This window comes from Megalops cyprinoides, chromosome 10, assembly GCF_013368585.1.
Source record: "Megalops cyprinoides isolate fMegCyp1 chromosome 10, fMegCyp1.pri, whole genome shotgun sequence".
NCBI lineage: Eukaryota > Metazoa > Chordata > Actinopteri > Elopiformes > Megalopidae > Megalops > Megalops cyprinoides.
The window spans coordinates 12613350-12636322 of NC_050592.1; the positions used below are offsets into that span (position 1 = coordinate 12613350).

The 22973-nt window shown below is 43.4% G+C and overlaps 1 protein-coding gene across 3 annotated transcripts in view; it reads right to left on the reverse strand.

Annotated features, from left to right (window-relative positions):
• sema6e (sema domain, transmembrane domain (TM), and cytoplasmic domain, (semaphorin) 6E) overlaps positions 1 to 22973 on the reverse strand; it is a 114051-nt gene that overhangs the window by 50954 nt on the left and 40124 nt on the right. For all 3 annotated transcript variants that reach the window (XM_036538785.1, XM_036538786.1, XM_036538784.1), the window contains one exon: positions 4172 to 4343. The gene's annotated coding sequence lies outside the window, so the exon portion shown is untranslated. The remainder of the gene's footprint in view (positions 1 to 4171; positions 4344 to 22973) is intronic.

Sequence of the window (22973 nt, forward strand, 5' to 3'; positions counted from 1 at the left end):
ACAAAAGCTGCCCCATAGAGCGGACATTAATCTCTTCCCTGACAGCAAACAGGCGTATAGCTTGGATGCCTTCATCAAGGGAGGGGTGGGCTTAGCTCGCTGAAAATAACTCGCTTTGTTGTTGATCCTCAAAAACTAATTTTGTGGATTTTCAACACTTTTTTTTCCCCCTCCTCCCTTGGAGCTCGACTGAAGCACGCCCATTGCAGATTTCATTTGTGGAATCTCCCAAGTGTTTTGCAGAAGGCTGCTGCGGAAAAGAGCATTCTCTGGGAGCAGGGCCTGCAGAGCGTTTGAGCGATCAGCGTGAGACGGGCATCACACTGGGGAGCTCTGTTTTCCTCCACACAGCTTCAGCATGAAAAGCTGTCCATTCAAAGGAAGACGCAGAGATTGCTTTCTGAGGGTTCAAAGGACCCCCTGACAAATTTAAGAGTCTCAGAATGTGAGACTTGTGTGTAAGCAGCCCATAAAACCCTTATTGCTGTGCGACGTTTACACAAAGTTATTAGCCTTGCACTGCAAAAGTGTCGTATCAACTTTCCATCACGCCTGAGAGCCCCCTACCACTATATTCGACAGGCAGAGAAACACAGGAGGAGGAGCTACAAGGGATTAAACAAATATTAATTGTTCAAATCCATGGGAAAGACGAAAGTTGAAAATACTATGGCTAAACAACTCAAAACAGAATAGCATTTTCTTTATATTCATCATGTACATAGGGAAGACAAGGGCAAAGAAATGGGGTGCATTTCTAATATCTCTTATTCTTTCTTTCTTTGATCATTTTGCACATTTTTCTCACACACATTCTCTTTCCCTCCCTCTCTACTGTGTCCTGAGACATTCAGCAGAGCCCCATGACTCCCACTCACAGACCAAAGTTGCCTTTATAAGGAGCCCCTTCTGAATGGAGACACCTTCACCTTCCCAGCATGCACCACCTGTCACACTCAGTTCCTTTCTTTCCCTCTGGGTGATGTACACAGCAACAGGAATGACAATAATGGTGTTTTCCTAATAAACAGAAGAGCTGTCTGAGATGCTCTTTTTGGCTGGCTGACACATCAGTAATTAAGGGAATGTAGAAAGAACAGTGACAAATGGGACAGTGCTCTCACAGATTGAAACTAAAATCACAGCGTTGCGTTCCGGCTGCATTTTCTCTGGTCAGGTTGCTACAAAATCCTGTCAGACCACCCATTGTGTCCATGAACTAGAGTGGTTGAGGGATGTTGAAGTCCACCCACAGAAAAAGATACCAGGAATGGGTTTACGTTTCCTTGCTATAAGTCCCAGAGGATGTGTTGTATCAGCAAAAATCAATACTTTGAGCAGAAGTGGCACTCCGTTTCAGAGAGGAAATGCATTGTGGGAATGCTCTCCCACCAATCTCCAGGTGACAGGAACCAAATCTTAAGATTATGACCTACACCTACAGTGAAAGCCAGCCTTGGTTTGATGCCAGCTTGTTTTGTAATTCAATTACAGGAAATGGGGCTGTTATTCTTTCCCCTTTTTGCCTTAATTACATTTGCTATATCCCTTGCCCTGAAACTCAGGTGTTATTGAAAGAGTCTTGTCTTTTCACCTTGAAAAGCTTTTTGAAGAAAAAACAACAAAAAGAAAAACAAAACACAACGTTTTATGTTTAAAGCGGCAAAATAAGTTTATTTAAAGCTGAAAAATTGATTCAGCTCCTTTTAAAGTGAAGAGGAACTAACGTTTTCAGAGAATTTCTTGTCTTTTCAGATTGAGACATTTTCTTGGAAAACAATCTGTGATTTTTTTTTTTTTGTAGAATTATCAAACAGAATGGTACTTTTAGGACACAATGATCATAAATTTGGGAATTACAATCTATTAAACATCTCAGTTTATACAACATTTAAATGAAAGGCAATAAAAGCTGACTCTGAAATTAAGTTATTTTTAACCCATGCTTTTATTTTGTGAGAGAATAATGCAGGCAATAGCTACTGTTGCATACAGGTATAAAGGTCTAGATTTGATGGCTTCTTTTCTGTAAAGGCTTGCTTGGATGTTCTATTACTATGTAGAAAGACACCCAACAGAAGCATCTTCAGCTTAAACAACAGCTGCCACTGTGCAGCACTGTCACTGTGCCACACGAGCACTGGATGTGTCAGACTTGATGACCATTTTGCACTTTTTCCGAAGGGTGGGAAAGGAGAGGCTGTGACAGTTTGTACCATTTAAGCTGCTCAGATCATTGATTGTAATAGGAGAGGAAGGAAGGGAAGAAGTTGGGATTACAAAACCGGAGTGTGACCGGCTCCCGAGGATCGATTCATGTCACTTCTGCACTGTGGTGACAACTTGCCCCTCCCAGCCACCATCTGCTCCTTCCCTGTGCCAATCTGTCACAGCACACTGAAGTGTGAAGAAGCTCTCGTGGTGCCTACAGGAGGACCGCTCAAGAAAAAAAAAGGAACAAAAAGAGCATTTGCATGGACTTGGCTGCCTTGGAAAAAAAGGCTGGGGAGCAACAGGTCTTCAGCTCTGTGGAAACCCAGAGGAATCACTGGCATGGGTTTCCAAATGTAAAGCCTGTCACCTCAAGTAAAGGCAACAAATGTTCTAAGAACCTGATGGATTTGTATTTAACCATAATCTGTACCCTATGGGCATGAAGCAACAAGAAGTGGCACTGTATATCAGTGTCCTTTCGTTCCACCCTTTATAGAAAGAGACAATGTGAATTTTGATGCACATGAGATATGAAAAGAATTTCACACATCATCTGATGATTTGGGCCCTGGTAGGTGGGTGACAGCGCTGTATTGTGGCGGGAGTGGGTGGCAGATCTGAATGCAATGGCTTCCTCACCTACATACTCGGTTGGCGTGACAATCAGCCATTCAGCATGCAGTCCCATCATATTTCACGCCTATCCGCCCACTTTGAGTTGCGTTTTCTCCCTTTTGCTTTGGAGATGTTCAACAGGGGCCACATCAAAGCAAAACTCTTCATCCGAATAAAGATCTCACTGATCCTTCACTATTTCGCAGCACATTTTTTTTTTTTATTGACAAGACCTTGACAGCAAGGTGCTGTGTACACCTATGAACATGTATAGAAAGTGGCAGCATTTGTGTCCTCTTTTGCCTGCACACAATAGGCTCCAGCATAAAGAGAGATCATGTAACAAAAGTCAGTGATTAAAAGGAAGGCTGCTCAATGCAAACCTTCACATGGACCTTACTGTGGCAAATACAGGCATTTGACTCTTTGAACTACTCAAACTATTTTGCAATGCACAGTCACAATGCTAAATGTGCAGCAGCGCTGCTGTAAGGAATCCATTATGTAGCTCTATTAGCTCTGTGTGTATGCCAATGAGCACTTGGTAAAAATGTACAACCTCTGCTGAGCCTTTAATGCTACAGATATTATTCCTTTAACAGCAGGACACAAACTTAAAGTTCATGGGGGCCAAAGGGCCTTTCCTCACATTCTTCCCTTACAATCAGCAATAAATATACTCGGAAAATACAGATGCCCTCTGGGAAGCAGACATGGGACATTAGCATACATCAAGCTGTCCATCATACTTTGGACTATAAAAAACCCATACAGCTCTACATATGAAAGTAGTCTTATGTTACGGTTCTCATAACAACAGAAAGTTAAAAGGATTTTGGCAACGATTACATCACCCAGCAGTGGTCTCATCGGGGTTCAGCATTACAGATAATTTTTAGGCACTTGAATGGTTTGTGAGAGGTACAGCTATCATTATGTGGCACTCTCACACTGATAGTCCAGCACAGGTCTGTTCTAAGCCTCAGGGCAAGGATGTCTCCATTAGCGAGGTTTATCAGGTCTGGAGAGGGATAGGTGCACGACACAGAAATTGTGCTCACCACTTCTTTACACCACATTCCCACCTCCGTGATTTGCTGAATCCAGCAGAGACCACTGATGGGTTCGGCCACTTCACACACTGGGTTCTGCACTATAGGACTGTGGTGCCATTAACATGTATGTCCGCAGAGGTCGTGTACGATTGGCAATATGCTGTGGTGTCTGGACAAAAAAAAAAATCTGGTCCGTGCTATTAGCTTAGCAGTTCACACCACTCAGAGAATTTAACTTCACTGTATAATACAGAGTGATGCGACCAAGGAAAGGGAGCTCTACTTACTGTCTGTGTTGGCTAGGATGAAGGCTGCGAAGTCCAAAGGACTGATCAGTCCCAGTTTCCTGCCAGCCGTGGAGGGGGGGATTGGTCTGCGGAGATGCTGTTATGGTGCTGGTAGGGGGGTTGGACCCCCACAGATTTGCTCCAAATTCAGAAGGCAGCTGTCAGCAAGGTCCTGTCAGAACAAGCAAACAAAATGAAAATACTTTAAATCGTAACTCATTTTCTGGTCATGATAAACACAGACATTTCCACATTGCAAAACTTTATAGCAGATCTAGAAGTTAACAGTAGAATAGTATTTGTGAGATACTTGCACTGATAGCCAACCTGTGGCCAAAAACAGAAACAGAGTAATCTCAATGGTCATAACACCTCTGCGAACATAAGCAATAGAGCTCTGAACATAGGCTGCTGTTGAAGGTTCAAAAAGAATGGTGCCTGAGATGGTGGAGAGAGGCTATCTGTGAGTTCTTCCAGCGAAAAACCTTTTCTTTTAAAGCACTTACTTTCTCATTTTACATGTCTCTCTTTTATTCAGCAGAGACCTCACTGAGGCAAATGGACCGGTTAAACACTTCAACAGCCCATAGTCACATGGGATTAAAACCCACAACCTTTCAGTCATCAGTCAATCCCACTCTCCATATATACAACCCCTCTCCTGTCCAACAGACTCCTTTTAATAAGCATGAGTGAGAGACAGCCACAAACTTCCGACGCAGACCCAATTTCAGGAAGACCTGCAATTACCAAGGGTGACTAATAACATCTGTTTAAACCATCCTGCACTAAAACATGTCCCTTCCTTGCTCTTACAGCCTGGGAATCATGACCACAGAGCCATTGGTCATGTCTTTAGCAATCACCCAGGCATGTCCACCCGGGGCCCTGGGGATTGAGAGAGTCTATCCGCCCCCGACGGTGCAGCTGACCGTGGCTGCTGTGTGACTCAGCATGACCTGCACTGCTGGCCTTTCCAGGCCCACGGACAAGATGCCCACGAACACTGTTTGCATTCCACGCTGGCCGCGGCACTGCAGACTTTTATTACACTGCACGGTGGGTGCAAATGTGGCACATGTGTTGCAAAACTAGGCTTTGAACTTGTTACCTTTTCCATAGTATTGCATCATAGTACTTATTTGTTTAGCCAATACCATTAATCCAGGGCAAATCTCAAAGCTGACATTTTCCACATTATGCATTTTAGCTCCAATTTTTTACTGAGGTAGTGAAGGTTACAGGAAGCATCTTGCTGCTGAGGACAATAATGGTGTCCTGCCTGGGAGATGAACCTGGCTATTAGTCCATTTTCTCAACCATTAAACAACACTACCATCCTCCACTGCATAAATTGTATAAAACAACATATAGCGTCATCATGCTTCAATACACAGAGCTTAGGCTGAGAAAACTGCAACACACTCCAAATGGTGATGTCATGGCCACGCTGCCCAGGTGAACTGGACACACTCTCCTACTCTCACTTTTCCACTCTCTTATATTCACACACCAAACACAGCACTGATGTCCCAGCAATGCTGATGTTAGTGACCTAAATTCAGCAAACCAACACAGACCCACCACTGTCATACACTGGCTTGAACAACAAGTACATAACTCCAAGAAGCTTGTTCACTGGAGCCACTGGCAAGCGGGAATTAAGTTCAGCTGACATACTAAACAGACCATAATAAGGTCAGTGTTTTCCAGAACAGGGTAGGGGGCGGGGGTTGGGGGTTGGGGCAAATAAGAAGCAAGAGAACGATAGGTGCTTCGTTCATCATTTGGCAAGTGAGAATAAGTTGTAATACAGTTTTGCTTATGCCAAACATCCATAAATCAGGATGGAAAATTTTCTGTAATTATTTAATTACAATTAGGTATACATTCTAAACTTTGTATAAGGGCTGGAAAGCCCAAAGCTGGTTATGAGACCATGAAAAGATGATTGTGTCCTTTAATATTAAACACAAAGAAATACCCACCATTTGTGATATAAGGAGGAAACATTTCAAATGTTCTGTTTATGGTAAAATATTGCTTTAATTGCTCATTATTCTTCCAAGTGATCAACCTTCTTACTGTGCCATTAGATTTTTTTTTTTGTTTAGTTTGGAGGAGCTTTTTTGACCCAAATTGTCTTCTCTGCAGAATTCATTTCATTCAGTTAGGTGTACAGTTCACCCTGAAATTTCAATGAAGTGAAGGCAATTCATTCTGTTAACAGAAGTGAAATGAATGATGACGCTGATAGGGTTTAATCTTTTTTACCTTCTCCCACCTTTTTCATTACTGCTTTTACATTAGTGTACGCTGGTTATAGTTTTAATACATGTTATGAACCACCTTGCTGATGGCTACCTAGGGCACAAGCTGACGATGAACATCTGTTGAAATGTGAGTCATTAGAAACAATGGCAGAAGTAGCTCATGTTGCTCTTTTTTTGCCCAAATTCAATTTGTAAGGAACACCAAAGCAAAAACAACAATAGGGGGTGCATTTGACAACATGTACGTGATTGTATATGATTGTCCCCTGCTATCGTATATCCTGCAACCTTTGCATACCATTAGCCAGTAACAAGGCTCATCACATGGATAAAATAAGGACCCCGGTGTACTTGAAGATTGGCACCGTGGCACCTTTCAAATTAGTCCAAACCCAGCTCCGGACTTCAAGTGTACAAGGTGTGAAAATGACCTTAATAAGTGTGACACAAATGAACCGGACCGGGGTGTGGCATTCTATTCTTATCGCACAAATGTGGAGAATTAAGTAGGCTTTGAATGATAGCCTTTGCTATGGTTAAGTGGAGCCCTGTGACCTCTGTATTACTTCATTTTCTCAGCACAGTCCTGTACAGCCCCATTTCTGAAAACAGCCCCTCTTAACAAGCCACACTGGCGTTTAGATGCGCCTCATTGACTAAACGATCTCGGCACAGCTCATATCACATGCAACACCCCCTCTGTGTCCCTACCTACCTTCTCTGAGTTTCCCTCCATCCACCCCCCCTCCCTCACCCCACCCCACCCCCTCTTGCTCTATCTCTGTAGCAATTTGTTTAAAAGCTCCAGCAGGCAGTACGCTGGACGCCTCATTGCAGTGATGAATGGCCCCCGGACCTTCCCGCCCGCGGCCCTGGGGTCTTGAAATGGAAGTATTAATAATGCAGGGGCCGCTGTCATATTCTCTATTAGCGTGGGGAGGCTGCTCTGACGTCCTGATGGATTACTAATTGGATTAATTTCAGGCTGTTGGGGGTGGGGGCCCAAACAGATTGGGTCTTCACAGAACAGAGTGTTGTGGGAAAAAGGGGACAGTCTGAGGGAAACCAGATTGTCCCATTTGTTACAGTGTACCCCATGAGAAGATGCATGGATTAACATTAGCCAATACTTTTCTGTTGAGCAACTTCAGAAACAAGGGAGACAAACAATCCTTGAAACATTCCATCTATGCAATTGGAACATAACCTTTCCCTATGGTTTACCTTTTACACAAAACATTTATTTTTTTCACCAACTCACCTCACTAAATTTCAATCCATCATGCAAATGCTGTTGCCTCTGCCTCACATTGTATTTTCAGATGCATCACACTTACCAGTATCTCAAACCAAAGTATATCACACTACACATCTGTAGGGTGAAGCCTCCTTCCCATCACTGTACTGTAGACAGCTCCATATTCACAAGAAAACGAGGACAAGAAATGGGCTCTCTGCAGGATAACGAATTCTGATGATTTTACCACCCTCATCTGGGGCCATTACATCCCTAAGTATCTTGTTAGCAAGCGCCTCTTGGCAAGAGAATTTGATAATCCTGAGATCTAATATTTGTAATGACAGTGTTTTTCTCCAGCTGCGCTAACTCGAGGGATGTATGCACTGAGGTTTCCTTTCACTTAGCGCCGTGACTCTCCTTTCCAAAGATGGCACAGGGACCTAGTGATTAAAATTAGATAAAAAGGACGGTGGGCCAGGAGTGCTAGCTAATTTTCAGGATTCTGCACTAAGCAATCAAACATTTCATTCGTGGCCATGGAACACACTCATGAACCATTTCACCCAAGCGAAAAAAACAAGAGTACCTTTCAATTTTCAGCTATCACCTTCTACTGAGGGAGTTTGCTTTGGGTGAGTGCATGTGTGTGACTGAGCATGAGAGTGAACGACAGAGTGCAAGCTTATGTGTATGTGTGTATTTCTGTATTCATATGCATTTGTGAATGAGAGAGTGAATGCTGAAGAAACTGCATGTGTGCACTTCATGTCTAGGAGTGTATCTCCTGTGTGTGTGTGTGTGTGTGTGTGTGTGTGTGTGTGTGTGTTTGTCTTGTGTTACTCCCTTTGGCTGCTATTTACCAGTTGCCCTGGGTAACGGTTGGTGAGGTGTAGGTCAGCGGATGGTGGAATAACCAGCGTATAATAACACTCTGTGCCAGGTGCGGTCACACTCATTACAGCACGCTGAGTGGAAATATTGATCTGCTTCTCTCATCCTCTCAGGAACAAGTCTTTGGATGCTGCACAAATTAAAACACGGTCTGCCGCATCCTGCCACATCCTGTCTGCCTGACCAGTGCAAGAATCCCAGGGGAGAACCTCCACGGCATAACTGAACATTTTTGTTGACCTTTGACCTTTACCCAACCTTATAAGTAAGTAGAGACATACCAACACTGCCACACACATTGTCAAATGGAGGCTTGGATATTAGACTGTACAATCTGCTCTGATGGTTAAATTTCACTGTTATGCTTAATGATCACATAGTGACAGGCAGCAGAGTGGACCATATGGAGAAAGCTTTCGCAGGGAATTGACTGTTACACATGGGAGGATCATCATGTCTAAGGGGAGCAGGATATATGGAGATATTACTCTAGTTGGCGTATGCATCTAACCTCTGCATGGACTCTTGTATTGCAACAGAAGTAGGTCCTCCTGGTCCTAGAACTCCAGCTTGATCCATATCTTATTCATATTGCAAATTAAACCCTTAGAATCCCATTGAAGATAGGTTGTTTTCTTGGAGTTGAAGAAAAACAGCAGCAATGTCAATTACAGTGCTAATAATAGTTATATCAACTAGATTGAGTCAGAATGTTTCAATTTGTTGCATCACCACAAACAATCACCAATGAGAAACATGACTAAAACCAAATCAGCCGAAGTCAGACCCATCAGTGGAGCACGGTATGTCGCATTACAAAACTCTATTTGGGGACGGACAGGAAGGATTCTAATGCAGACAATCTGTTGGGGGAAATATGATTTCTGCAGCCACAAATCGCGGCGGAAGCTCATTACCTCGAACGCAGCCGTCGTGCCTTATCTGTCTCTCAGTCCATTATAATGAAACAATCTCTAATGAGATTCAGGGAATGAACAAAGATTTATAGAGAAGGCGTTTTTCTTCCCCTTTTCTCCATCTGAAATATGAGTCATTAAGAGACAATCCAGCATCAGAATGGTGATAGTGTGAGGCCTCATTAATATAATTTTTCATTTTGAGGGCAACTGGTCCCAGTCTCTCAGATCCCCCAGGCTACACTTCCCACGTGGCATCTTACTCTAGAGAAGTAAGGGGTTTGTTTCTTCAAATTGGCTCATTTTATCTTCAAAAACAGTCCTTACAATGCAAAAGTAACCCATAATTTATCCTTTGAGGAGCTTCTTTGAGGATGTTGGCCTGTTTTACAGAACTACCTTGTCACACATAGACAGTACGCATCACGCACTGAAAACAAAGACAGCTTCCGCACAGAACACCCTGCTTGAATACAAAGAGCCTTTGCTCTCTTGTTCTGTTACTCAAGGATGAATTCTGAGACTGACGTGCTTTAACACTAATTGCTCCTTTAAAAAGACACATAAAGAGCAGACCAAAACACTCAAACACCGGGACTGAACATGGTGAAAAGGCCAAGTCCATTAACAACAAAGACAAGCAATCCAAGGGCCTCAAAGTAGAGTCTGAAATGGAATTAGAGACAGATCTGGTAAAAAGAAGCTGCAGAGAAAAGAGATAAAGATGACAAGCGCAGCTGAGAACACACTCGCTTGTCACAGCAGGAAGCCCATACTTTCACTGCTACACTTCATGCATAGCGCCTTTGTTCCAAATTATACTGACAAAAAATGAGACGTACTTTGTTGGTATGTATTCATCAGGGTGCCTGATAATGAGTTGTCTGTCATGCACTGAAAACTTACTAGAATCCACCTGCTCTTATTTTCATGCTGCCCTCAGAAATGACATAAGGCTGGCAAAGCTAAAGTCATCTGAATAAATTGTTCCTTCTGCAAAGCATATGGTCAAAGCAAACTTTAATAGGGAGGGTGTGGTGTACCATGTTATTAAACTGGAAGGTTGTGCTGCTTAGTGGTGTAAATCTGTGGGCAGTAAAACAGCCCAGTTTTGCCCACTCCAATTATGTCACTCAAATTTGTGACCAGGCCAGTTCAATGAGGAGGACTTCTGCTCTCTTTCCACCTCCAAATTCGCATAAGTGGCCATTTTCAGATGGATCTATAGGATAGCTCTGAGTAAATGCTGGCCTCATCTCAGTGCCCAATGACAAGTCCCAGTATCCAGGTGTCCAGAGAGCAGACACTGCTCCAGGCCTTTAGCTCTGCCACTTCTGATCAACTTCAGTCCCCTGCAGCTGGGACCTCTCCACCTTCCCTCTAGTAACCACCAGCAGAGAATGAACTATGCTCCTGTTGTGTTTGTGTGTGTGTGTGGGTATGTGTGTGTTTGTGCTGACAGTGACAGGGTGTAAGCCCTTAATTTTATCCTGTTCTCCTTTATACCCCGCTGCTTCTCCTCCCTCTCACGCTCCCAGGCTGAGGACTGACACACGGCTGAGTCGCCTGCTGATAGAGGCTGTCGGTGTGGCTCACCATGCTAAAGGCCAAATGAGCGCATCCATTAGGGCTAGCACATCCCTGTCTCACACTCCCTGTGCTCTCCATGCTTCATTTCTCCTTCAATGTGCCTATACCTCATCTTCCCCACCACTACTCTTTGTCCATCTTCTCTTCGTCATTCTCTCATACGTAATCTCTATCTGCCAAACAAAAAATCCATCATAAATATATAGGTAGTTAGTGCACATTTATCCAATGATCTGTATAAAGTGCAAATGGTATATAATGCAAATATGTGCGTACACACACACACACACACACACACACACACAACCATCTTCACGTGGTACTTGTAACTTGCAGGCAAGCACGCACTTCCCACTCACTTTCACACCTGCCACTCATTGGCCCTGACCCCTCTGTGTCTTGTCCCAGTGAAGGCATGCTGCTCTAATTGAAAGCGACCCTGACTCGTCCTTTTCCCAGATGCCCTGGGGACAGCCTGTTGTTTCCTCCCTGCCAGCTGACAACTGGCCTTTATGCTGCAGCCAAGACTCGCAGCACCTCCCATCTCTCTCCCTGCCCCTCTTTCTCTGGGTAAATAAAGGAGGACAGACTTTGCAGAGTTGCACATTTTGGCTGGGTTCAGAAAAGCCTCGGTTTTTGTCCCATTATTATGGTAACTCTACTGGTGTGAGTCTTATGTGACATGTTTTAAGTCTGACTGAAGCGCATTTACACGTTTTGACAACTGAAAAAAAAAATCTGTAAAAATCAAAAGATACTTAAGGGTTTGTTTTGCAATTTATGCCAGCTGTCTTTGTCAATTTATATCAATTATCACACCAAGTATGAATACTCAAGCATGCTTATGAAGATTTTATGTAGACTGCATACAACCCTGTCAATTTCACAGTTTCCTCCTTTGCTAGTGACTCTAGATAATAGGAATTATTCCTGCTAAATAAATAAAGATGGACAACATGATGTGTCCTGAATGCAGAGGAATGACATTAGCTATTCTATGAGGCACTAGCTATTCTATGCTCCAGCTACCTTTCAAAATGCGATTCATTTTTTCCCCTATTCAGTATTTGGTGTCTACCAGGGACAGGAAGTTATTCAATAAAAACACACACACACACACACAGACACACACACACACACACACACACACACACACACACACACACACACACACACACACAGGGGATTATGACAAACAAATCCACACATCTGCAGCGGAGTTTCACCTCAGCAGCAGTTTCCACCTAGTCATCATCAGTCTCCCACTAGCTCCAGAACCCAGTGTTTCTGGCAAAAAGGTCAGGTCCAGGTGATTAGACACCACTGTCAAGCCCACAAAAGGGATCCCTGTGTTTCATAAGGGTAACACATTTATATCCAGGCAGGCAGCACCGTAGACTCAGTGATGACACAAGAGGAGGAGGAGAAGTTTCAGTGATAAGAGATGATTCTAGGCTGACACCATCTTAAAACAATTTCATTATTCCTTTGTCCTCGTTTGCCACTGTCAAGAAAAAGTGAGCCGATGGGCGGGGTGAAGTAATAGAGAATATTAAGGATGAGGCACAACTCGCCCCAACTGAAAAAGGTGGGCTCATAATTTTAAAGCTCCCTACACTGGAACAATGGGCATGTTATGCAAGGAAGCTCAGACCAAGTATTCTCCACAGGTCTGTACGCGTATGCACAGAAGTCTGAAGAGCTGTTTTTCAGCCACGCTTTCAACTGCGCCCAAAACAAAATGGCAGACAGTCACGAAACCCCCTCACTAATTGCACTGCATATTTTATGTGAAAAAACAGAAGTATTTTTCCTTGGAACGAAAAGCACACACTCTTTGTTCCCCGGGGTGGTAGGCCAGTGTTATCATCCACACCAGCCAGAGCTGGGCCCCATAATCTAATAGCTCTAGCGACCATAAATCACCCTGATAGCTCTATGCAACAGAGACTGACACTCCCAATTTAGCAACCTGTGTCTTTATTAAAGAATGCATTATGCCAGCGAGAGAAAGAACTGAGCCCCATTTCACAGTGGTGTAATACTTAAGGGCAAAAATATAAAGACATCTAAATGAGAGTGAGAGGGTGTACTAGGGGGGAGGAGAGGCAGGCCATGCCAATTAGCCAGACCCAATGAGCTGGGCAACAGCTGACTAAAGCAGTCCCCAGACATGTTGGGCAGGTTATGGTTTTAGCGAAAAAGGGGGGCATGTACAGATGATCACGGTGTGATAACAGCAATGGGGGGCGTAATGGCATGGGAAGTTCATATGAAATGAGAGTAACGATGGAGAACAGTCTGGCTATCATGGTTTATTCTTGCAACATCTACGCCTGAGTCACTGCTCCCTTCATTTGAAATAAACAAATACACATGAAAGATCCAGGTCTGCAACTGGAAAATTACCTCTGTGTGTGTGTGTGTGTGTGTGTGTGTGTGTGTGTCTGTGCGCTAGACTAGACTGAAAGACTAAATGAAAAAATGTCAACAATGTTGTGGGGGGACATTTCATTTTTAAAGCAATTTTTCTCTCCTCTAAAAAAAGGTGCCATATTGAAAGAAAAGAATTAGAGGTGTGAAGTCAGTGAGGATTCACCACAAGATAACTACTCACACACAAAGGAATGAACAAGCCTAGGTGGATACGTTTGCCCAGAGGGATGGTTGGAATGAATACCGCAGTAATTTTTAATGTCCCTATATATCATCCCCCACTTCAGTGGGCTTAATGGGGTATCTCCAAAAATGCAGAAAGAAATCCTGATATAAGACACTAACTCTGCAATTTTAAGCCTGGAGGACAAGAAAGCTAAAATTTCCCTTTGAGTTACTCCTTATGTTTATGCCATCTTGTGCTAGGTTGTATATACGAGCAATTAATGACTACGATTCTGGCAGTAGACAAAGCTTGTCTTGAGCAGCTGTTTCCTTGTCAGTAAAAAATTCATTCAACCAGACGTTTTAGGTAACCCCTGCATCAGCACAGAAGTCGCTGTTTGCTGTGTTTTTCAGATGCTTACTTACTGAGCACAGTAAACAAAGAAACTGACATGCAGGAAAGCGCAGAGTCAGTCTTTCTGTGGCCTTTGTAAAAACAGAACAAATCCTGTTTTTATAAACACACATATCCCTATGTTACGAATGGGAACACACACCAAGAGTGAAAAGACTGAAAACACTGACAAGGGAATGTGAACCTCAAGACAATACCGCTGTGGTATGGCAGATTCAAAAATAACTGATTTAACGAGAATACATCCAGCCCAACCCACAGGTTTTGGGTTTGCAAACACACTGTTTGCAAAAAAAAAAAAAAAATCAAGAATATTTGCAGCCTTAACTTGATTGAAAAATATATGCTGGGTATTTTTAGGGCAAGGAGATTAATTCCCAAGAAAACAAATACGGTTTAACATGCCTGTATTTAGGCCCACAACAAATCGCAAAGCTTAACTATTGACAGTTGAAGCCTAGGGCAATAAGCTATGAATGAAAATAAATTAGTTCAAACGACAGTCACATAATGTTCTTGGCAACTATAAATGGTAATCTGGAAATTCCACCAATCTTATGGATTTATTTACCATTTTAAAAGTGAGTCATCACACACAATTGCAGTTATATCATATGCTCATATGTACAAGGACTCATATTAAATATTACATGCAGTACTAAAAAACAAACAAGTTCACGCCGGTTCCCACTCACTCACACACATCCAACGTGACCTATGGAAAAACTCAAATTAGAGGTAATACCAAGTTATTAGGTGGCGATGGTAGTGGTGGGTGGAGTGTAAGGGGTAAGATACTCAGAGACACCAAATCAGTTCCACTACTGACCCCATCTCTGCTCCCATTCGCCCTCTCATTCAACACTCATCCCAGTCTGCCCCTCAAGAGTCCTCTACACTTTCCTGTAAATGGCTAGTTACAAAGCTTATTTTTCTGAACATTTTTGAGGCTAAGACAAGCAAGTCAAAAGGTGAAAATGCACAACCTTGCCTGTGTGTATGAATAACATTACAAATATGACTTGGTGTCTTTATATGCACCGTAGAGTTGGAGGCTTAAAAAAACATTCCCCTTACAAGGCTGTACTCATCAAACATTCACCTGCCATTTCTGCATGACAGCAGCCTTTTAAGTCACGCAATGTTTTGACAAGGTTCACTTTGACCACAGTTTACCAAGTCTCCCTGAGCCATGATATGAGGGCAGATACCACAGAGACAGAAACTAGAACCATACCTTGCTGGGTAATTCCTCTGACTCTTACTGGAAATTACCTGGAACCTTTTGGGATATGGTCTATTGAAGCCCTTTCTCTTTTAGACTTAAGTTGTAGATGTTTATCAGCCCAGCCCTTGACCTCTTCTATTAGCAGAGTCCCTGTCTCTAATGCCCACTCTCACCTGCATGAATACAACACATCCTCCCCTGATGGAGACTGGGACAGTCGGACTCAGGGGGTTCACTCACAATACACAACCCCACTGAGATGGAGCAGCTGCCACGGTTTTTATCACCTCCTCCCACGTACACTTACGGATCCAGACAGGTAATCCTGGATTAGAGGTAGGACGTTTTGTTCCTGTCACGTTCCAGACCCCTATATATGGGGTCCAGCCTTCTCTGTCACTTTCTCCACAGCCCTGTGCTGGCAAACCGTGTCCACGCATAGATCTGAAGTTAATGAGATCTGTGTTCCTAGTCAACAGCACCCTGCAGGCGGCCCGATAATCTCTTTTTCGGCATCTCCTATCTCCACACTCCTTTATAAACATGCAGCTTTGCAGCAGATGAAATTTCATATCCATAGCAATCCCCAAATCTGTGATTGGCAACAGAGATGGAAATACCCTCGCTCGTTTCTGCTCTATTATTGTCTCGAAAATGTAGCTCACTTATCTCTCTGTCTGGACTTCACAACGGCAAGAGAATGATAATTAGTGGTAGATCTTTCAGATTGCGTTCCGGGTTAAGGGTTGCCATGTTCTCGGGCTCTCCCCGAAGCCGTCTACTCACGGCAGTAAAGTTCAAAGGAACTAGCACAGTTCTTGTTTATGTGTGGTCAGATGTATTTGAAGCAGCCTGAAAAAGCCCTCCCCCATGTCCATGACTCTGACTGAGCAAGTGGTGCTGAAAGCAGCTATAAACTGAAACATTATACAGGTTTCCAATTCTTTACAGAACTTTAAGTGGGGCACATACAACAGTTATCTCCTTACATGGCTCAAACCAATGGTACAAAATCAAAATTTTGAGAGCGCACCTCCTGATCACAAATGCAACGGTAGGTATGGCAATCATGGAATACCGTCAATGAGCATCCGTTTTCCTAAAATCTTCCCTAGAGGCTTCTGCTTTATTCCTTACATGTGTTTGGTCTGCAGTGCACATGCAATTTTAGCCTGTCTAGTCAGACCAGAAATAAGAGCTGCATTCCACATGTAGACTTCAACATTTCCTGCAGAGCAACATTCTTTCATCCCTCCAATATGTAAATAAGCTGAGTGCAGAGTTAAAGACTCAAGAGTCAAACCATCCAAAACAGTCCTAAATACACAAACATATGTAACCTATTCCCAGAACATACTTCCAGTCTTGTGTCATCTAACAACAGTTCATGTCCAAAACATGGTCTGAAACCATGTGCTACATTAAAAAGACAAGGCTGTATTGGAAGGTGGTTTCGAAGCATCAATATGCCTAAAATAATGTGTTGAGATAGGAACGCAGAAGAGGATAATCTCAGCACAGCCACAAACAACCTGCGTTACAGTGAGATGATCAATGCTGCAAGACCCTTCATGATCCCATTTGGCTTGGAGGTTGCCAACATGAGAGTCTGAAGTTCCCTCCCAGTATATAATCCAATTTCATGAAAATCCCTGCAGTAACATGAGACCTTTACTCAAACACTTATGGACTCCATTCACCTCCAGCCTCCTCAATCATCTAATTAACTGAGCGAGCAACATGACATCAGTCTATATGACCTTGAAGTAGCTTTCAAAAGGAACGGTAAAGTCAAACGTGTTTGGTCTACTCTGCTCGAGCCCTGCCAGAATAAGCACCTTTCAGAAGCACTTTACCCACTCTCCCATTACTAAAGTGATGACTTCCTCTTAGTGAAATCAAATTTTCCCAGCCCATATAGAAGCAGAAAGTGCACTGAAGATCATATGGTAGGAACCAGCCAGCAAAACCTTACAGGAGGGAACTGTTAGTCTTTGCTGTATAGATGTATTGCCTGTTCAACACTTAACGCTGACAGTCTTGGCAGCGGGGCTGGATTAGGTCATGGTTTTCTCTTCCCACAACTGACTCACTCATTCTTTTTAAACAAATAAAAAAAGATTTCTTATTAACAGAAACAGCTGCTTAAACCAAAATAGTACAATGTGTAGAATAATTTAAACAACAAAAAACTTCATCTCTCTCCATGAGACAGAGTTAACACTCAGAAATCAAACACGCCTATAATGGCTCAGCAAAACTGACTGCAGTACAAAACTCAGTAAGATGCCTCATCGGAAATGAATCTGACTCTGAAAGCTGGTTTAGATCCATTTGGCAGATAGCATACTTAAAACTGGGTTATGAAGTAACATTTCAAACTTTTACAAAGGGAAGCAGAACTGAACTGAACTCCAACTGAATAGCATCCCTCAGTTTCAACCCTTCATCAGCTACAGCTCTTGTTGGGAAGCTACTGTAACACTGGGTACTGGAAAGGCCAAAATTGCCACCTTATTTTACATGCATGAGCAGAGATGATATTCAGTCACAGTTCTGGTACCAGTCTGGTGTCAGTATCTGCTTCACCATAGTTGCTGAACAGAGGAAAATGTCCACACCAGAGCATATGGGCAGCCAACACTATAAATGGTGAGGTTAGAAATGACTTCCAGTTTCCCTTTGATTAATTCAGACTGGGAAGCATAGAAATAGAGCTGCAGCAATTAATACAATAATTGAAGAGATTAATCAGCAAAAAGCTTTGATTTGTGACTACTTTTTAAGTCAGCAGACCTTTTTAAATGTTTCATTTTACAATACTTTTTGGTAATTGGAACATTAATTACATTAATATAAAATCATAAGTACATTTTTTGTGTGGATGGCATGAGGGTAGGTCTTAACATGAGCTCGTAGCCTAGCTAGTATTCATCCAATGACACAATAATGCATTGCAATGCCATCGTTGACATTAATGTGCAATGTTGCACGGTACTTACAATGCACCGTTAATTACCATCCAGTGAATGACACACAAATACACAGTTCAATATTACTGCGTAAAACTATGATCATGTCATTTTTTATTCACAAAATTAACCAATTAAGATCCATCAGCTGGTGCTAACAAAAAGTACTACTAATACTGAGGGCAATTTGGTGAGGCCCCACAATATGAAGACTTTCTTTTCATATTTTCATATTATCTGCTGCTTCTCAGAGGCTTCAAAAGGTAGCCTGCATTGTACAGCATCTTGATCGTGATAAGAAACAGGGCAAATGAGGCCTACAGGGGGTGAGAGGGGCACTTGGCACCACAAGGCCTCGCGTGCCGCTCCAGGGATTATCCCAGCTGCATGGAGCACAGTCACAGCACTGATAACAAACCATTTTCTGGGGTGAATTTCAGGTCAATCTGAAAGCATTAAGCCTTTGAAAGTTCCAACCACTGTACTTTGGCTTGGCTATACATTTCCATTATGTAATTGCATTCCATTTTTACATCGCAAGTCGCTCAGCATAACTTTTCACGATTACCCCTTTATCTGAAAAGTCTGCATTTGTGTTTTTTGTAGCCTCTAGCAGACTCCATGATTGTCACCCTGAAGAAGGTGCCCTTTTACTAAAAGAGCTGCCGAAACATTCAGTTGGAATGAATGGGGGCCTTGACAGAATTGAGCTTGAAGTGCCCACCCGGGTCGTGCCGTGGCTTGGCCGGCCAGTCTGTTTTGGAACAGGGGCATGGAAAATAGCAGGTCACAGGCTGCCAAGGCAGGCACGCTGGTCTGCTAATGGGCCCGTGGCCGTGGCCTGTCAGGACCCGTCTGACTGATGCCTGTGCCAAGAGGCCCCACTTCTTTCCATCTCCACCTCCAGGGGAAGAAAAATACAGCAAGGGGGGGGGGGGGGGGGGGGGGGGGGGGTCGATGCAGTGTGGGCACAGACAGCCACGGCCATACAGCGTCTACAGAGAGGCAGACTCACGCACACACATGGGATTGCTCACACTGCTCTGCCAAATTCTCCAGGCCATTCATCCCTACTCCCTACACATCAGGCTATGCCAAGAGAGGGTCACACTGTGAAGCACTAAAGCCCTTAAAGACAAACTATAATACCCTTCAAAGTTTATATACTGTGTTTCACAGCACTTGTTTAGTTTGGACGCTCAATGCATGTTGCTTAAACCGCCTCTACATATACCTACTTTGTAAATGAAGAACAGTCCTTCACCAAACTATGATATGTTTCACATCGTGGGAAACTGGTACTACTAAAGAATGGGGTCCTTTTTAAACGATTATTTTTTTGCTCAATGCATCCACAAAGGAAACACAATACCATCAGTGTAGGGAGAAAATGCCCCCCCCACACTATACCCCACATGGCAGGACATTTCGCAGTCCCACAGACTGACCGACATTGATGGGTCAGCTGGAAGTCCCAGAGCCAAAAGAAACCCCCAGCAGGGAAAATGAGCACCAGACTGCACGCACACCACGACTCCCAGACTCCCAGCATAGCAGAACAATTTCCTTTTCAATCTGCCACAGAGGGACTGGGCTGTTGTTTGTTGACCTTTGTGTAGTGCACTCATCAAGTAATCAGCTCTCTGCTCTGGGTATACAGTGCAAATATAATATCAACCCGGGCCTGCAATTGTAAATTCTGCACTTTTCAGCAGGATGGAACAAACTGTACCCTATGCCACCAGCACTATACTGTGCTGACATACCCATGCAGCCAGCTCCCAATGTGAGCGTACACACTGTGGCAAGATGGCCCTCAATTCTTCAGCACTTTGGTATCCTTAAATACATGACAATATCAGTGTTCAGAAATGCAGAGTGTGATTTGCAACACATTACATGCGATGACAGCAGGATACAACATTTCTTCCACTTCATGCACCTGCAAGTACCACCATATAGAAAGGATGGTGTAATCCTACGAATAACATTCATAAATTTTCCAGGCAGGGAGATAAGATTTGAGCAGGATTTCCTTGATGGTAATCCACTTCTGAGATCCCAGTGCTTCACAAAACATACAGGATTTCATGACATTTCAGCCCAAGATACAGAAGTATATATGGGCTGTGCCTGGCAGCCCACATATAATATCAGTTGAGAATACAGATTGGAAATGAGAGATCTGAATTTTATTCAAATTAGTCTGGGCACTGAACTCTAGTCCTCAGAGTCATGGCTGCCATATCAGGTTAAAACCTCATCTGTGTAATTGGCCATAATAATACACTGCATACAAAATGTCACCCTTGACACAAATATTTGCTAATCCACCAAATAAAATAACAGTTTTGAAACTTAAGTGTAACACATGCATACATGCGTGTATTTGCACAATTATCATCAGGGAGGACAGCATCAGGTAAAAAAAAAAAAAAAAATGTCTGACTCAGAACAGTTTCAGCCTCCTTTCTCTGTAGAATGACAGGAGCTGCATCTCAGCCCAGTGCTGCCGGCACCGCATGAATAGTGGTGACAGTGTGAGTTCTTTTCTGCTGACGGTCCCGGGGGGGGGGGCGGCTGGGTGGCGGTGGCTTATCTGCCAAACCAGCTGGAGCGCACGGCACCCCCCGCGGTGAGTGTATGGCGGGGGAGCCGACTCGTGCCGGGAGAGAGGCAGCGATGGGGAGCTCTCTCGGGCTAGAAATAGCAGCAGGACATTTTCCTGTACTTCTACTTCACCGGTGCCGTCAACGGAGATGTATAATTAACATACACGAATGCTCCCGGGAGAATCTGGAATGCTGAATAAATACTTTCTGTCATTTACTGATGCAGCAGGTTGGGTCAGCCGTTAGGGCGCTATACTGCTGTCTGTGGGTTTCTCAGGGTTGAACCGCAGGACAAAGGAAAGGTTGTTAGGCTACTATATTGGGGCCTAAGGGGTTGCAAGGTTAAATCCCTGAAGCTTTGGTCAGTTGTTACGGCATAACCCTATTGTCTGAGTGATTGAGGGCTAGACCACCACCAGTGCAGATCAGTTGTCGCTGAATCCTGAGTGGGGCTTACTTAAGGAGCGGTTGGGAGTGCAGTTTCTTATTAAACACATTTGTGTATATGTGTACTTCGTAATGACATAAGCAGTGAGATTCAAGGCAATTGCAGGACATCCACAAAAAGATTAGCCCAACAGAGGAATAGATGCAAATGTATTATGAGGACTACATAACACAGAGTATTAAAATGATGTAAACAGGAGCACCCAGGACAACATGTGCTGAGTAATGACTGTGATCATGCAATAATGAGTACAAAGGATGGATATATAGATGAGAGTTTTGACACAATGGTGGTGATAGTGAATACTTTGCTGAGGAATTATCCTACAGAGAAGGAATAACAGAGTCAAGGAATAACTTACCTGTGAAGATAAGTCAGGGAAAAACAATGGTCAGATCCCAGCACATGCAAGAATAATAAAGAAAAATATTAGACATATAATCAACTAAAAATCGACATGCATTTTATTTTTATTTTATATGACATTTTATTAGCAGCACACAATCTATTCTTCCATTAAAGACCAAATTGTTGAGAATTATTCAGAAAGGTGCTATTCAGAGCTTGAAGATTCTCATATTAGCATATTACTACCCACAATAATTTTAAGACAATGTCACATTTATTGAGGAGAAGTGGGTTATTCCTGCATGGATTATTAACCTTTGAAGAAATTTTGATTTTTTCTGACATACATATCTGATTCAGACACAAGTCTCCATAGAGGGTTAAGTCCCAAACGACAAAAAATGAAATGGGTTGCTGTCTCTGTCTGCTGCCTCGGTGGGCCCTCTCTTTCTGCGATTGTAATGAAATTACAGCCAGCCCGCCTGACTGATGAAAGTGCCATGTCTCTGAGCGTCTCTTTTACATAAAGGAGAGGCACTTCCAAATCCTGCGATTTATCATCCGTGGCCTTGATGGCTCCATCAGTCTTCATCTACGGCAGGTCCCCTCGCTATTCCCGGACAGCACTCCCCACCCCCAACACCCCTGATGATTTGTGTGAGCAGTCACAAGTATTTAACCCTGCTTTTATTACCTCAACCCCCCCCACAATGAAAAGAGATGCACAAATGGACCCCTGGGATTTGGAAAGTATGTTTAAAGATGCCAATGTCATACTTTATCAATCGGTCCAACTTGATTGGATGTGATATAGTGGCTCTCACAGTACCAGACAGAATAGGTTATGTTAAAGAACTAGACCGCACATCACCTTTTGCCATTAAAACATTTCTTGCATCAGTGGTTTCTTTCTTTCTTGCCGGGACGCAGCATGTTATGTTCTGGACAATTTGCACACAGGTTACAAAAGAGGCATCAGCACAATTGGATCCCCTGCTCCAGACACCGCCGTCTGAGCTCAGCCTTGAGTCAGCAGAGGCTTGGGTGCTCTGCGGTGGTGTGAATCCCTTCCGGAGGACCACTGTCCTCGCATGCCCTTCTGAGGTCAACCAGACAACCATCAGCCTGGAGAAACACCCCCTCTCTCTCTACTAACTGAGGTATTCCTCAGTGACCCTATGCAGCTGTGTCAAACCAGAGAGACAGGAATAGAAAGGGAAAGAAAGACAGAATGAGAGGGCCAGAGGGAGGGACAGAGAGGGCAGAC